Here is a 17,510-nt window from a genome sequence, read left to right on the forward strand (position 1 = left end):
GAAATAAATAGTACCATCTTGATATGAAGTGTGTTTCTAGTTCTTTTGTTAACAATAGCCATTTTCTTAGTCTAGATAAGACCATTTTTATTTGATTATAACTACAAAGCTGTGAAATGACAGTTCCTTACCAGGAACTGAATCAGCTGGCACCTTGACCCAGGGCTGTAGCCTCCAAAACTGAGAGAAAATAAGTTTCTAGTTTTTAAACCATGAAGTCTAAGGTATTTTTAATAGTAGTATGATCAAACCAACTGAATCACTCTACACAAAAAATAGAGGCAAATTAAAGAGAGGACATAAAGAAAGACCAAAGAAATAGAGTAATCGTTGTAGTCAATTCATAAAATAAAATGCATAAAATGTGATCAAGCAAATATGGAACAAAGAATAAAATGTTATTACCAATATTGAACACCAGGTATGAATAGAATTCTTACTAGAGATAGATTAATTTCCTAAGGACTTTCTGCCTCTAATAAGAATATATGACAGTTATCATATAATATCTAATAATAAGTTTTTCTCTTTATATTATTATTTTTTCTCCTACCAGTTTTCAATCTCTTTGGAGCCAATAATTCTATTTGTGTCTGTATTTATATCCACATCCACATCTATGTCTAATAAAGGCTTGATGATTGTCCCTAGTTTTCATTTCATAAATATATATTGATTGATTCATGGATTTAGAAGCTGCAATATCACCTCATATTTTATTATCCATTCTCTTGTCCATAGACCTACTAGACTAAAAATTCCTTGAAAGCAGGGACTGTTGTTGTTGTTTTGTTTTGTTTTTTGTTGTTGTTGGTTTTTTTTTCCATGTAGCATATTATTAATAAATAGCTACTGAGTGTAAATAAATGCCATAATAAATCAAATCGAGAATAGGAAGCTGTGAGTTGAGTGTAAGAGACTACTTTCTTAAATGGAAAATTAATTGTGACAATGTATCTCCATGTGGAAGCCACTGGCATCAGGGACCTTAATAAGGAAGCAGAGAGAATGCTAAATATTAACCAACAACCAGAGGAGACTGAAAGATAAGATTCTATGTTCAGAAGGCTTTGGAACAAAAAACATACACTGAGGACAAGATAAATTAGCAATGATCTCCAAAGAAAGAACACACACACACACACACACACACACACACAAACACAAACACAGCTCATTGCCCTTATTTTGAAGCATTTATAAAATGCAACTATTTCTGTTTAATCTATTTAAAAGAATCTTAAATGCCAGAGGGAACGTTGTTATACAGAATAAGAGTCTGTAAAGTTTCCAACAAACACTCTTTCCTTTTCAATCGTCCAACATACCAAATGCATGACCTTAGCCCATCATGAAGCACCTGTACTTTGAATATGTTTTAATCAGAGTGAACCAACACAGATAAACATAGCTAATAGCCTTCTGGACTGTATTACCAGCTAGTTAAAGACAATAGTAACCACAAAACAGCAAGACATCTCAGACCCCACATCACCCGATGCTTTAGAAAATTTTCAAGGGCATATGTACTTGGCATTGAATTTAGGTTTGAATGGAAGTAACTTCTCTCCTGAGTGGCAGCTTTGAAGAATAATTAGGAAGCACTAGAATAAAAACTGCATTTTATAAAATCCGAGATTTGGTTATGAAACATAGCATCAGTGTAAGTGGGGAACAATTTATTTGAAAAGAAGAAAAAAAAGAACTGGAATGAGTGATGTGAGTGAATAGAGGGGAAAAGGAGGAAAAGAAAGAAAACATCAAAAATCAGGATTCTATTAGAGTATGCCAAAGGTCAAATTATGTTTAATAACCTTTCTAATTTTATGAGGTATAAATATGATGATAGTCATGTCATGACATCATTTAGCCCTAGAATTGAAGGAGTGCTTGGTCATTTAGATAATGGAGCTGAGGATGGTAATAGGATGAAACGTATCGTGCAGGGTGACAGGTTAGTTCTTTTAGGATCATAGGCTCCTTCCTTGTGCTGCATAAAAGGGATTATTATATGGGCTTTCAGAAGTATCTTGACATTTCCATTAAAATCATCATTTTGACAGGTTTATGCATTCTGGCCCTTTCATTTGCATGGGATTGAAACTTGACATTAGCAATCCTCAGACCACATGCATTTTAAGCATCATGCATACTTGCATATTGATTTGTGCACACGGTAAATGCAACATGCAAGCCTAAAGAATACATAACAATTTTTAATAGTCCTCGTACTTTATAATTTTTACTTAATTGCTCATTATTTTGGTAAATATTAAGTAATCTACCAAAAAGCTGAAAAATATTTGAAGAGTTAGGATGAATGCGGTCTGCATTAAAGCTAGGCTTTTGGTGGTAGCTAGGATAATTAGTGTTTTAGCAAGTTAAGTATTCTGGGCTGTCAGCACAATTCTTAATTTGGTGAAGCCATTCATATATAGATCTTTCTTGACTACAGTGGGTTATGTCCTGACAAACCCATTAAAGATCAAAATATCATTTAAGTTGAAAATGCATTTAATATACCTAACCTATTAAACAAACATTATTGCTTAACCTAGTTTACCTTAAATGTGCGCAGGACACTTACATTAGACTGTAGTTGGGCAAAGTCCTCTAGCACAAAGCCTATTTTGTAATAAAGTGTTGAATATCTCACAAAATATATTTAATACTGTACTGAAGTATTGAAGGTGAAAAACAGAACGGTTGTATAGATACAGAATGATTATAGGTATATTGGTTGTTTACACTTGCAATCGCATGGCTGGCAGGGAGCTGTGGCTGTCTGCTGCTGACTAGTCTCATGAGAAATTATCAAAGCATACCACTAGTCAGGGAAAAGATCAAAATTCAAAATTCGAAGCATGGTTTCTACTAAATGCATCTTGCTTTTGCAAAATCGTAAGTCAAAAAGTCCTAAGTCAAAACATCTTCAGATGAGAAATGTCTGTAATTTAAATGTTATTAAATTTTTTCCCCATACTTTTCGCTTTCATTTTTCAAGGGCTATACTCTTCATTCCTTTAAACTCCCATACAGAGACTCATTACCACTTAGGTCAAATTGGGCTTTCTTTAATGTTGTCTGTGTTCTAGATACTCAAAGGGGGATTGGAGGACCAAGAACATTGGCATCACCTGTGAGCCTATTAAAAATACCCTCTTGGACCCCACAACAGACTTGCCTGTTTGCCTCTTAACAGGATACCTATGTATTATTCCCATGCACGGTATAGTTTGAAAAACTATGGTCTGAGAACTACTCAGATGAAAGAACAAATAAGCAACAAACTCTGTAAAATATCCTGGAATTTTCCATTTTAAAATTATCAATATATTTATGGCATGCCTGGGTGATTGATTGACTGTCTGACTCTTGATTTCAGCTCAGGCCATGATCTCATGGTAGTATGATCAAGACCTGCACTGGGCTCCCCGCTCAGCAGGGGACCCTGCTGATAATATTTCTGTCTGCCCCCCCCACCCCCTGCCACCCACGATCTCTCTTTCTCTCTCTCTCAAATAAATGATCTTTTAAAAAAGTATCAATATATTTAGAAATAATCATTACCAAAACCTTCAGCCTTTTAAAGGAAGCCTGATGTTACATGCAGACCTCTCACGAATTTGCGTGTCATCCTTGTGCAGAGGCCATGCTAATCTTCTCTGAAAAATATGGAATGCTTCATGACATGCAGACCTCTCAAATCTTGGTTGTCTGTATGCCATTTCTGCTGCTGTTAAAACCCTCTGTAGCAGGACTGTACAGCAGTGGTAGACAAACTGGCCTGTAGGCCAAATCCACTCATAGACTATTTTTATATGATCTGTGAACTAAGAAAGGTTAGTATTCTCAGTGATTAGAGGAAAAAAAAAGGTTAAAAAAAAAAAAAGAAGCAGAAGCAGAATATTCCATATCACATAAAATTATACAAATTCAAATTTTAGAGTCTATAAACAAGAGTTTAGACAATTATTATCTATGGCAACAACAACAGACTTGAGTAGTTACAACAGAGAGCACAGGTTCCACAAAGACAAAATTATTTACTATTTGGACCTTTAAGGAAAAAAAAAAATTGTAGACCCTTGCTCTACAGTATAGATTTTGCATAGGTGTGACATGTGATAATACTGATAATCATGAAGCCACTTTGCTAAATAAAATTATTTAATGTCTTTAGAACTTTGAATACCCAGAATAGGGGAATAGAGAAATACACAAATCAGAAATTATTTTTATTTTGTTTTGAGATCAGCAAATGGAAAGTTTCATATCATAAATTAACATCTATAATATATCATCATATTGTTAAATTCTTAGATTATTGTACAAGGACTTTAGAATAAAGTTTAAGTCTATGGTCTCAGCTTAGGAGGAAGGTATGCTATGAAGGCTTCTGGAAATAAAACTGATTTCATGTTTACCTTTGTTTCTCAAATTAGGAAAATTGCTCGTACATACCCTAGGACCTCTGAAGTTTCTGTTATGGAGTGGGATCTTTGAAATTTCTCTCTTTTTTTTTTTTTTCAGAATGGATAACCCAAATTGCCCACTTTGATAGATATCTTACTGGTGGTAACACATTCCTTCTTCATGTGGTCACAGAACTAAAATAGACGGAAATTGTTGGTGAGTAGCAAATGCATATCACAATGTACTCCAAAGAAAAGAAGAAACGGCAGTTCATTCTATTGTATTTAAAATACTGTAGAAGATTAGGAGATAGCCATTGACAGGATATGAGGAAGACAGAAGAACTACTACTACAACCTACGACTTAGGAAAGGGATAAAGGATCTCAAAAACCTATGAAAGCATTGCTATAATGTGGAAGAACACAATGAGTCATTGAGAGAAAAGATACTTATCTTAGTATTCTGTTTAAAATAATAATAAAAAATGTAATGTTTGACACATTTCAGAAGGATTTCCATCCAAAGGCTTAGCTTTGCTGATAAAAAGGTATGTTTTAGTCACCCAGAATATTTGAATATGTGAACACTTTTATACACTATGCTGGATGCGTGAGATACCACTATTCTAAAACAGCAAGTGGAAATAGCATGCCTGTATTGGTTTTAACCAATAGTGACCAGTCAAGCAAATGAAGTTATCTCATAGGACAGAAAAAAGTATCTGGTGAGGCATGTAAACAAATGGTTTATCAATATACTTTTCTTCCTTTGCATCCAATTCCTAAATTAATTAACTCTTTATTGCAAACCTTTATAAGAATTCTAATCCACAGTAAAGAAAGCAAAAGTATAAAGCAATAAGACCCATTCAAAAAGGCTAACCATTTTTTTTTTTTTTTCAAATAAGAAACTTACCCAGAAAGCTTCCCAGTCACCTATAGGGTCTTTAGAAGTTCTTCAGTAATATGCAGTATCTATCTCACATTTACTCAAACAAACTGATTTGAGAATGTGTAAAAGTGAATATTCCATGGCTTGCCTCTAAGAATAAAATGTGTGGCACTGCATTCTAGCAATGAGCACCATTTTAGCATTCAGCTAGTGCTTCCTTCATGGGCTGGAACTTGGCTCATTCATCAGCCTGAAATGGGCTAATTTAAAATAGTCTGAGAAAGAAAAGGGGAAAAAAGCTAATTGTCTGCAAAGAGGTGTTAAGAATGAAATAAAAATATAGAAAATTAGCAGCTGAAGAGGTGTCTTTTCTCAGCTGTCTCAGCCTACTGTCTGAGGATGCGTACCAGTAATTTGGGAAGATGTGTGGGTATTGAATTGCTCTGTGCACAAAGCCAGTCTAGTGAGTGATAACTCCAATACCAGCTTTGACTTGAGTGGATTAGGTGCTAAGTGGGTTTAACAAAATTACCCAGAGCATTACATCATATTCCTCCCATTGCTTGTGACAGAACCTATTATTTCTGTGGGACTCTGCTGAAATGAAGTGGTCAAAAATATGAAAGAGGTAAAAGGGTAAGGGGGATAAGAAGGATGGTGAAAAAAAGAGGAAACTCGTGATTAGCCCTTTTATACTCTGAAAACTTGGGGAGAGGTTTGCTGAAATTAGAAGTGCCCAGCTTAAAAATTACATTTCTAGTCTGGTAAAGATTTAGTACGATTATCCTTAAAACTTGTCATTTGTATATTTGATTTTGGAGTTCTACAAATATTTCAAATAAATAAAAAATCAATAAAAGTGATTCTTATATGGTGACTATAGTTAACAATACTGTATTGTATATTTGAAAGGTGCTAAGAGATTAGATCTTAAAAGTTCTCAAATGGATTCTAAAGCAGAACAAGGAATGCTTTGAAAAGTTTTCTTTGCCAAGTATTACATACAATTTCACCAGCAGTGAGCAAGTTAGTTCTCACCAAGTAAATTGAAGTCTATCTCTATAATCCATTATATCAGATATTTTCTGTTAATGGTCACCTTAGAAAGAGTCAAATATGTAGTCAAAATAGTCATCTTGAGTTTTCACTTCATTAATCAACTGTTTAACTCTGTCAGCCATTTTTTGTGACTCTTTCTTGATTTTTATAACTTGTAAAGTCATTACAATCTAATTAAAAGACTAGGTAAACCAACATTAGCAGTGATTTTCTCCAAGATATTATTTGTAAGTTCATTTCCGGTATTACATTTTCTTGAATCCGAGATAGATCTTTTCTTTCTTTCTTTCTTTCTTTCTTTCTTTTTTTGTTTTTGTTTTTTTTGTTGTTGTTCAATACACTTAGCTGGTGCTAGTCTATCCACAAAACAGACTATTTTGTTTCACAGGACAACTAAAATAATGGTATTTTAAACATTGGATTCATATCTGATGAAGTCATTATAATTCTATTTTATAAACTAACAGTTTCTTTTTTCTCTTTGCAATCCCTGAAAAAGTATGACTATGGAAGGGGTATGTCTTTATCTAATGCTAAATAAACTTAACTAGAGGTATAAGATTGACCTAATGAACATCTGAAGACACATGTATTATACTTGTTTCACATTTTTCTCAGACATGATTCCTTATATTTCTAGTGCTGGACAAATTCAAATAACTAAGGGTATACTTTTTTATGTTCAATAAACAATGATCAAAAAATAGATCACTGAGTCACTGAGTTAACAATTGTAACTTTGATCATTTTGAGCCTAAAAGATTTTTAAAAATTATTTAAATAACTAAAATTCCTCTTTTTGAAATAAAAAGAAAAAAAGAACTAGTAAATTACTTGTAATAAAAAATTGCAGGGCGTCTGGGTGGCTCAGTGGGTTAGAGCCTCCGCCTTTGACTCAGGTCATGATTTCAGGGTCCTGGGATTGAGCCCAGCATTGGGCTCTCTTCTCAGCAGGGAGCCTGATTCCCTCTCTCTCTGTCTGCCTCTCTGCCTATTTGTGATCTTTCTCTCTGTCAAATAAATAAATAAAATCTTTAAAAAACATTGCTAGCATGTATGAGATATTGGAGAAGGGTTCAGTTTTAAGCATTTTCCCTCAGAACTTGAGATGGGGAGAGGGCAAAAGCAGGAACTCAAGCTTTTAGTGAATAAATAAATATTTACAGGGAATTTAGATGATTAATTCAGTTGTGTTATGTTTAAGTCAGACCTTCAGTTTCAATTAAGGAAAACTTGCATTCTTATTCTCAGTCTAAAAAATAAAGCCTCATCTTCTGTAATTACTGTCCTTCCTTTATATATTGTAAGTGTATGCATGAGTGCATGTTAGAGTATAGGTAACATTGAGAGAAACTGTCATAACTAATGGAAGAAGAAATGATTATTAGTGGGAATTCTGCAATACCGTGTCAGGAACATGCCCCAAAATAGCTTCAGGTTGATGGGGAATGCTTAAACTGCCAGTGGTTTAACTGTTCCTGACAGAAATCCCCTAGGGCAAGGCAAGCCATGAGCAGTGTAAGGAGCAGGCAGAACACAGTTCTGGACAAATGCACAAGCCCTCGTCAAATGTGGAAACTGCCCAGATGCATCCATGTATGTCTCCAAGACGGAGCCCTGAGCCCCACCAAACTTAATCACCTTGTAGCACAGACATCAACATCTCTGATATGTTTACTGACAGAAGAAGGATCTTTGATAAATCTTGACAGGAAGAACATGATCAAACAGAACTCTTTGGGTTTGGTTGCCTCATTCTTTAATATACTTACTTGAATGTCACTTCTCTTACTTTGATTCCCAGTAGATACTATTGTCTGTGAAAGGAAAATGATTTCACACTATCCCTAAGGTTGTGAAAAGCACACAAAATAAATTTTAGCAGTTATTTTTATGGCATTTTTCTGACAATTCCTGGTAAACCATAAATGGGAAAACAGTAGAGTTCAGAATTTAATTACATTGAAGAACTCTTCCGTTTCCCTGGGTGGATAATAATGGTTGTGAATCCATTGGTTCTCTGCTTCTCCATGATAATTTCCCAGTCATAAAGGGAACTTACCCAATAAATTGTTGAAAAGTATGCTTATATACTTTTAGACTTATTTTATGGAAATCATTTTAGGGATGTCAAAATTGTTGGAAACAAACAGCCACATAGTTATGTCAATGAACATGGAGCTACTAAAATTTCCCTGGAAGCGTAAGAATGGGGTAAGGGAATAAACACTAAGTTAAGAAATCCCAATACTGAAAGCAGATAAAGAGATATCTATCATTAGGTATCAATAATATCAATTGATATCAATAATATCTATAGATATCAATAATATCTATTATTATTTCAAGATGACAGCACAATAGGGTAGTAGTTAATAAAGAAGATGAGTTCCCTTTTCTAGTCAAAGAAATGTTCTAAAGTGTTTTCTGGGTGATGAAAAAACACGGCAAAGGAATTGGCAAAAAAAAAAAAAAAAATATATATATATATATATATATCTATATATATATATATATATTTAGGATCTTTTGCTTTCCAATAGTGTTTTCCAAGTGAAAGAAAAAGTTTCAGATCACTTTTTTTTTTTTTTCTGGGATAAAAATTCTTTCTACTTTTTTTCCTTCCAAGATGAGCACAAGATAGGGTAAAAGGAAGAGAAGATAGAATTGTCTATCTATTAAGAGAACTGGAGTCAAAATTGGGCTCACATTCTGGTCCCACTTGTTAATTCTGCACTGCTGGCAAACTATTCCCTTTCTTGAAGTCTTAGGTTTTTTTGTGGATTGAATATTGGAATTCAGTAGCATGTGCTTTATATGTGACTAAGGTTACTCTGAGGAATAAGTGATAATATGCATCTTGAGGAAGCTTGTCCTATGTGGCACATGGAACACTAATCAATACTAGTTCTATCACTGTGTTGGATAGTATGGCATTTTCACTATAGCTTCAGAACCTACGGAAGTCCTCACTAAGAGCTGTGGTGAAATAAACTTAGGAAACAATAAGTTAAAGACCTAGGAACAATGCATTTAATGTAAATCTCCAGATATTTCAATTTTAAAGAGTGTATCATAAACTTTGAGAAGAAAAAAATTTATTTGAAATCCCTTTTTAATCTAGTGGGACTTGTATGCCACAGAATAAACTTTGAAAATGTCACGATTTTTATCTGGAGACATCCAACTTGATGCCCCAAGTTGAATTTCTCACCCTTTTAGCAAGTATTTTAGAGTGTTGTTACCTCCAAAACTATAACCTTGATCTTATGTTCCATTAATTCAAAAACCTTTAACTGCTCTCCATGATTGCAGAAGAAATTCTAAGCTCATTAGCATGGCATTCAATGACTTTGATAGTAATGTCATTAACCTTTCTTCCCAACTCTTTTCTAAGGATATCAATGTCCCTTAAAAGCACTAAGTATCCATGGTTTCTCATACCATTTCTTAAACCAATAATGCAACCAAACTATTTCTCCACCTGCCAAAACCTACTCACCTCTTAAGAAAGAGTTCATGGGTCCACACCTTGGGGAAGCCTTCCCAGTACCATGTTCTTCTAAGACAAAACCTTTGAACTGCTATAACATTTTTTTCATAGGTTAAGTATAGCAGTTTCTTTAAGAGAATTGCTATTATATACTGTGTCTGAATCCATTTCCCCTACTTCTTATAAATTAGAGAGGGAGTGGAATGTGTCTTATTCATCATTTCATCTTTCAAATCCAATAAGATGTCTGGCACCTAGTAGGTGCTCAGAAAGATGGTTTTGAAAAACTGAAAATATTGCGGAGGCAGGGGAATCAAAGCATGGACCCTGCTGCTGTGGCTTACAAGAAATATTTTCCATATATGGAAGGGAGAAATCTACTATTACTGCTCTACTAAAACACAGGTCTGCCTCAAGGCAGGTGACTACAGGTGTGCTTGCCTGGAGGTAGTGAATACAAGTCAGTCAAATTATGTCAGTTCCTCCTATACCCAAAGAATATTTTTCAGTTCCTTGTCAGCAAGAGAATTGGGACAGTCACAGGTTACTGAAATCATCAGGATATTCTCAGTTTATATCTGTTAGGAAAGCATGAATATAGCCTACCTATGGGCATTTCAAAACCAGTTTTTGTGTTTAACAAATGCTATGAATTAAAGTGTCCCCAAATTGCAGGAAAAAATGCACTATTCAATTTGGAGCAATAAGTTATTTTTTTTTCCCTTACAGTAAAAATAAGCCTATCTTAATAAACCTTGTAACACACACATACAAAGGGTAATTTTTGTGAAAGGGTAACTACATGTTTTTAAGTTAGCTGGGCCTTCAGAAGCTTCCACCGCAATCAGGAAGACTATAAAGATTGTTAGATCTATGTGGAAGGGGAAAAAATGAATTCTAATAGCTAAATGTAAACATAATGAATTGACATGATTGCTAACAAACAGCATTTTAAAGACAAAGTAAGTTTTAATACAATACTTTTACATATGAATTCAGATTATTTTTTTCCCTCAGAACAAAAATAAATTATTAGCCATCACTTAACATCCAGAGATTTTGGCAAATGAACATAATCCAATTAAAGGAAGAAAAAAAAAAGAAAATAAAAACCTGATGCTAGGAATATATTTACAAGGAATCATATTTTTATTCTTGATTCAAAGATTCTTTAGTCTGAAAGACAAGTAATCTGACCTGCCGATGCTATGAAAATTTTGTACAGATGAAATGAACTGTTCATTTCTTGTAAAAGAGATCTTACAACAGTCTTTCCCAACTTTTTAAATCATCCTCAAAAGAAGGGATCCATGTGGGAGCCATCTGTATGGACTTAAACGTCCTAAAGGCAACTTCATTGCCTGCGGTGTGATGCTACAGCAACTCAAGCAGAAAACTGTAGTCTTTAGTGACTTTAGTGCCAGAGGACAGAGATCCAGGGTACTAGAAGGGCTAGAAATTGAAGGGGAGAAAAATCACAGAAGGACAACCCTCAAAAGAGGAAGCTCCTCATCTGAGTTTAAACTCCTATCAAATACTTGACTGTTTTCTGAACTACGTATGAATAGGAAATATTCTAGAAAGTCTGGTGGAAAGCAAAAAAAAAAAAGAAAACTAGGAAATACAAGCAGATATTTTGGCTGCTGCTTGCCGCAGGGGAACACAAGACTGGAATCCATTTAATTAGAATGCCTGGATAAGCACACTGGATTTGACATTAAAACCATAGAAGGGTCAGGCATTTTAAAAACAAAGACTCAATTTGTTTGCATGTTAAAGAAAGGGAAAAAAAATACATTCTTCATAGTAAACATGAGAATCCTGGGATGCCTATGTTACATCAGATATTCAAAACTAGGAGCGTTACAAGAAATAATGAAAGTCAACTCAGTGATAAAAATATTAATTCATCAGGAGAACATAAGAATCATATATATGTACTCACTAATAGCAAATTTTCTAAATATATATTAAAAAACAAAACAAAACAAACAAACAAAAAAACCCCAGGTGGAATTAAAGGTAGAAATAGATAAATCCGCAATCTAGTTGGAGATTTTAACATTCCTCTCTCAGTCTCAATAAGTGATAATACAAATAGATAAGAATCAGGGACACCTGCGTAGCTCAGTAGGTTAAGCATCTGACTTTGGCTCAGGTCAAATCCCAAGGTCCTGGGATTAAGTCCTGAAGTGGGCTCTCTGCTTAGAGAGGAGCCTGTAGCTAGCTCCCTCTGTCTCCCGGTCCCCCTGCTTGTACCTCTCTCTCTTTCTGACAAATAAATAAGTAAAAAACTCTTAAAAAAAAAAAAGAATCAGTACAAATATATAAAACATAACCTAATAGTCACTTAATAGATCTTGCACCAACAACTTAAGAGACAGATTCTCACCAAGTGCACATGAAAAGTTCATAAAGATGTACCATGCCATAAGTCAAGCATCAATAAATTTCAAACACTGAAATCTATTACCATAACAAAATTAATTTAGAAATCAAAAACAGTAAGTTGTCTAGAAAATTTTATCTCAATATATGAAAATTAAAACATACTACTAAACATCTTGGGTAAAAAAAGAAAATCATAAAAATGTCACAAGAAAAGATTTTGAAATGAGTGAAAATGAAAAACACCAAAATTAGTGAGATGGAGCTAAAATGTTGCTGAGGGTAATATTTATAGCTTTAGGTTCTTAAAAAGAAAAAAGTTTTAAAATCTATGAACTAACTTTCCTTCTTGATAATAAAAGAGAAAACATCAAAGTCAATTAAGTAGAAAGAAGGAAATAATAAATGTAAGAGATAAATCAATGAAGTAAAAAGCAGACAAAAGAGAAAATTATGAAAGCCCAATACTGATTCTTCGAAAAAATAGAAAATAATGGTTCTTTTAAGACTGTGCAAAAGGAAAAGAGAAAAATGCAACATAACAATCTCAGCTATAAAATAGTTTTATTAAAACAGATTCTAGAGATAAAAAATTAAAAAAGGATATGATGTAAACAACTGTGTACCAATAAATTAGATAATCCAGGTGAAATGAAACTGAAAAAAAAATAACTTAACCAAAATTAACATAAGAAAAAACAGAATGCCCAATACCTTGTAACTCTTAGATAAATTTAATTTGTAATGGAAAAAAAAAAATCTTGCCACCAAGAAAAATCCTTTCATGAAACCTAGATTGTGAATTTACCAAATGCTTAAATAAGAAAAAAAAAAAAGCAATCTTCTACAAATTCGCTTTTATGTGGTCATCATATCTTGATACCAATGCCTGACAAAGATGCTATATGTAAAGAAAATTAGAGACCAAAATCACGCATGAACATGGATATAAAAATTCTTAACAAAATATTAACATGTAGAATCAAGCAACATCTAAAAATAATACATCATTACCAAATGGAGTTTATCCCAGAAATGCAAGTTCTGTTTAACAATGAAAAAAAAAAAAATCCATGTAACTTAGTAGATTAACAGAATAAAGGTGAAAAAATTCCACCTAAAATCAAGAAGAAGCCAAGGATGTCCTATCTCATTACTTCTGTTCAATATTGAGAACCTAGCTCATGTAATAAGGTAAGGGAAAAAAAAAGCCAGATGTTAGAAGTAAATAATAAAACTAGGGTTACTTACAGATAGCATGATAAATTTGTCAGAAAATCTTAAGGAATTCTAAAAGACCCAAAAGGAACAAATTTAACATGGTCTCAAGGTAAAAGATCAATATACAACATTACTTGTAGTTCTATAAATACCAGTAAACAAATGAAAAATAAGATTACAAAATGAATCAATACCATTTGCAGTATTACCAAACAACTTAAATGGCTAAATATATACTTAACCAAAACATACAAAGCCTGTACCCTAAAAAATATAAAACATTGTTAGGAGAAATTTAAAAAGACCAAGTAAATGGAAACATATACCACTATCATAAATTAAACAACTCAATATTGTTAACATTTTAATCATATTTATCTATAAATTCAATGAACTCCAGTTAAATGTCTTATAGTTACTTTTCTTGACAGACTGGTAAATTGATTCTAAAATTTATACAAAAGTTCAAACAATATGAAAGAGTCAAAAAATTAAAAATAAAATATGGTTGTAGAAATTATCACAGAGCTACAGTAATCAGAAAAGTGGTGTTAATATAAGGATAGTCATATAAACCAAAGAAACAGATGAGAGTGTCCAGAAACAGTTATTTCTACATGGTCAATTAATTTTTAACAAAAGTACCAGTGCAATTCAGTGGGCGAAAGGACAATTTTGTACAAATTGTACCGGAATAAATAGGTAAATTTATAGAGCCAATAAGCCTCAGTCTTTACTTAAATCACAGACAAAAATTAGTTAAACAGGGCTCATGGACCAAAGTGTAAAATCTGAAATGATAAAACGTTTAGTTCTTAAAATTTTATTTATTTATTTATTTAAAAGAGTCGGGGGAGGGTGGTTGGAGAGACTGGGTAGAGGGAAAGGCAAAGAGAAAATCTTCAGCAGTCTCCACTCTCAGCATGGACCCAGATGCAGGGCTTTATCTCACAACCCTGAGATCATGACCTGAGCCTAAGACTAACCAACTGAGCCACCCAGGAACCCCTCAAATGATAAAAATTTTTAGAAGAAAATTAAGATTTTTTTAGAAAACTAAGTGACTTGGAAAATAAAATGATTTCTTCATGAGTTTGGGGTAAGCAACATTTTCTTAGAGAAAATACAAAAATAATAAGAATGAAAAAATGAACTGGATTTTATTGAAATTAAAATGTGCTTCCATAAAAAGTCATTAAAACTGAGAATGAAAAGACAACTAATGTACAATAAATATTTGTAATACACATGTACCTTGCAAGGAACTTGTATCTAGGTTGTATAAAGAATTCCTTTAAAGAATAACAGTGACAAAAGCCTCAGTTAAAACAGTGAACAGAATACTTAAATAGGTCCTCTACAAAAGGAGATACATGATATATATTCAAGACAATAAGCAAAGAAAAGGGGCTCAGCATGATTAGCCATCAGAGAAATAAAAATTAAAACACTCACACCTGAATGGCTAAAATTAAGAAGACTGACATCACAAATCTTGGTAAAGATATGGATAAGCTAATACTTTCATACACTGCTGATGGAGGTGTAAAACGGTAAACCAGTTTTGAAAACTGTTGTTCTAGATTTAGAAATATCTTTACCCTATGATTTATTGGGATTTTGCCTAAATGAGGAAATGGGCAAATATGCCCTTGGAAAGACATGAATAAAAATATTAATAGTCTGGTCCACAAGAGTCAAAACATTATTTTAATATCAAGGCTATCATCAGTAGAATGGACAAATTAATTGTGATATGTTCATACAACAGTCCTGAAGAAGAAAAATTTCCTACTAACACATTAAAAAACACGGACAGATTTCCAAAACACTTTGGTAAGTGACAGAACCAGACACAAATACTATATGTGATATTATTTCATTTCTATAAATTTTAACAAGACTGGATAGAAAGTGTGATAACAGATCAATAATTGTCTATGGAAATGAGAACTGACTTAAAGGAATACTAGGCCACATTCTGGGGTAATGGAAATATTCTGTCTTGATTGGGATGGCTGTTACACAGATGAATTTATCAAAATTTATCTAATTATACACCTAAGCTCTCTGAATTTCACTGTGTATAAGCTTCATTTCAATTAAAAAATATTCTGCCATGATATGGAATGGGCTTTGAGAGAAAATTAAATTCAGCTGCAGAAAAATAAAATTAACAGCTATTTGCACACCTTTGTACTCAGTAAAAATACACAAGCACTCTCAAATTCTTGCAACCAGTACATTAACCAAATAAAGTAATCATTTTTAAGTACAAGAGAGGAAAATATCATAGTGCTAATTTGTGAAATGTGTGAAAATTAGCATTTTTTATATTTTGATTTTTTCTTGTCACTTAATAAAACATTTGCATTTAAAGTTTTTCCTATGTTCTACCAAATTCTGTTTATCTGATAAAATTGTCTTAAATATAGAAAGCTATAAATGAACAGCTCTGATTCTTATTTATTTTTACATGTTCTTTGCCAGTCTTCGTAACAGTTGATATTTAACATTTAAAATTGAAAAGAAAGCATAAAAATTTACTATCTCTCAAAAATAGGATAAAGATTTCATTTTATTTTGAAAAATATGGAAACATGTCAGAGCCATATTGTTCATTTACAAATTGAAAACACCATACCACACTTTCTCCTTTAGGAAAATTAATAAAATTTGTTTTGCTCAAAAAATATTAATGATCTAAGATTAGGAACCAGGCCCAATTTTTCTTAAGAGTGTTCAATGTAAACTGGTATCAAATATTTAATTTTGCAAAGGCATTATTTCATAGAAATGCATTTAGTAATAATGAAAAGGTATCACCTGTTAGTTTTTAGTTTGAAGAAAATTCAAATTTGACATTGTAGACACTTCTTTTCCTGGATGTTATAGGACAGGGTTATGTATTTACCTGCCTGGTAGGCATTTCACTCTACCCTTCATTCCTAAACCTTTACCAGGAATGTATTTGATGCTTATAGGTATGTTTCAGATTAAGTGGGAAATGCAAAGAATGAATGTCAGGATTATTAAACATTTTCACTCCCCATTCGAATTCAAGAAAGCACTAGCCAACAAGAGGCGGAAATACTTCCCATGATCCTATTTCATATTTCTCTGTATGACTAAACCATTCTCATTCTCCTTTGTCATATTTTATATTAGTATCTTTAAAAATTGTAAAGTTTACAGCAGGTCTCACAAACTCAAAAATCTATCAGTTCATGTAGGTGTTGATGAGGGAACAGAAGGCAAACTGAGGACAAAGCAGAAGCTGACACCCCGCAACCTCTCCCCCACCATGGGATATACATAACATTCCTCAGGCACTCTGCACTCTTGGCTACCCTAAAGGAAAAACAAATAGCTAACTTTGTAGAGATCATGATCCTGCAAGACTCCAATTCTCCCTCCATTTGCAGATGTCCTAGTGATTTATAGGGAAGGCGCTTTCTTAACAATAGCTTAACTTCCCGAGACCCATAACTCAGTTCCTAAAGCCCTAACATTCTCCTCCCCTCTGTAAAATTGAGGGAGGCTGAGGCCAAAGGAAATGTAAATAAAGTTGAATTTCTTCTAAACCTAAAGTTCATTGACAAGGACATGTGACAGGAGGACTGTGACATTCTACCAGGAAACTCCCAACTGTCTACATGTTGGTACCTCATTATAGGGAAAAATAGCTTTGACTTGACAATAACCAGGCCTCCAGTATCCTGAGAATCTTCATTAGCATAGGACAGTCCTTCTGGACACCCCATTTATCCTCACCTCCCCAACTCCTGAGTATATAATCAGCCACTCCTTGGGATCGCAGGAAGGCAGCTCTTTCTGCCCATGGGTCTTGTCCCCATGCTTTAATAAAAATCACCTTTTTGCACCAGAGACATCTTAAGAATTCTCTCTTGGTTGTTGGCTCCAGACCTGACTTATATTCTAAAATTTCATCAGTGTCATGTATAAATGAAGCGTGGATGTAAATAACTGAACACCATGGTGAGGATGGTGACCTCGCCGCTTCCAAAGCAGAGGCCACC

Source organism: Mustela nivalis, assembly GCF_964662115.1.
Source record: "Mustela nivalis genome assembly, chromosome: 3".
In the NCBI taxonomy this organism is placed as follows: domain Eukaryota; kingdom Metazoa; phylum Chordata; class Mammalia; order Carnivora; family Mustelidae; genus Mustela; species Mustela nivalis.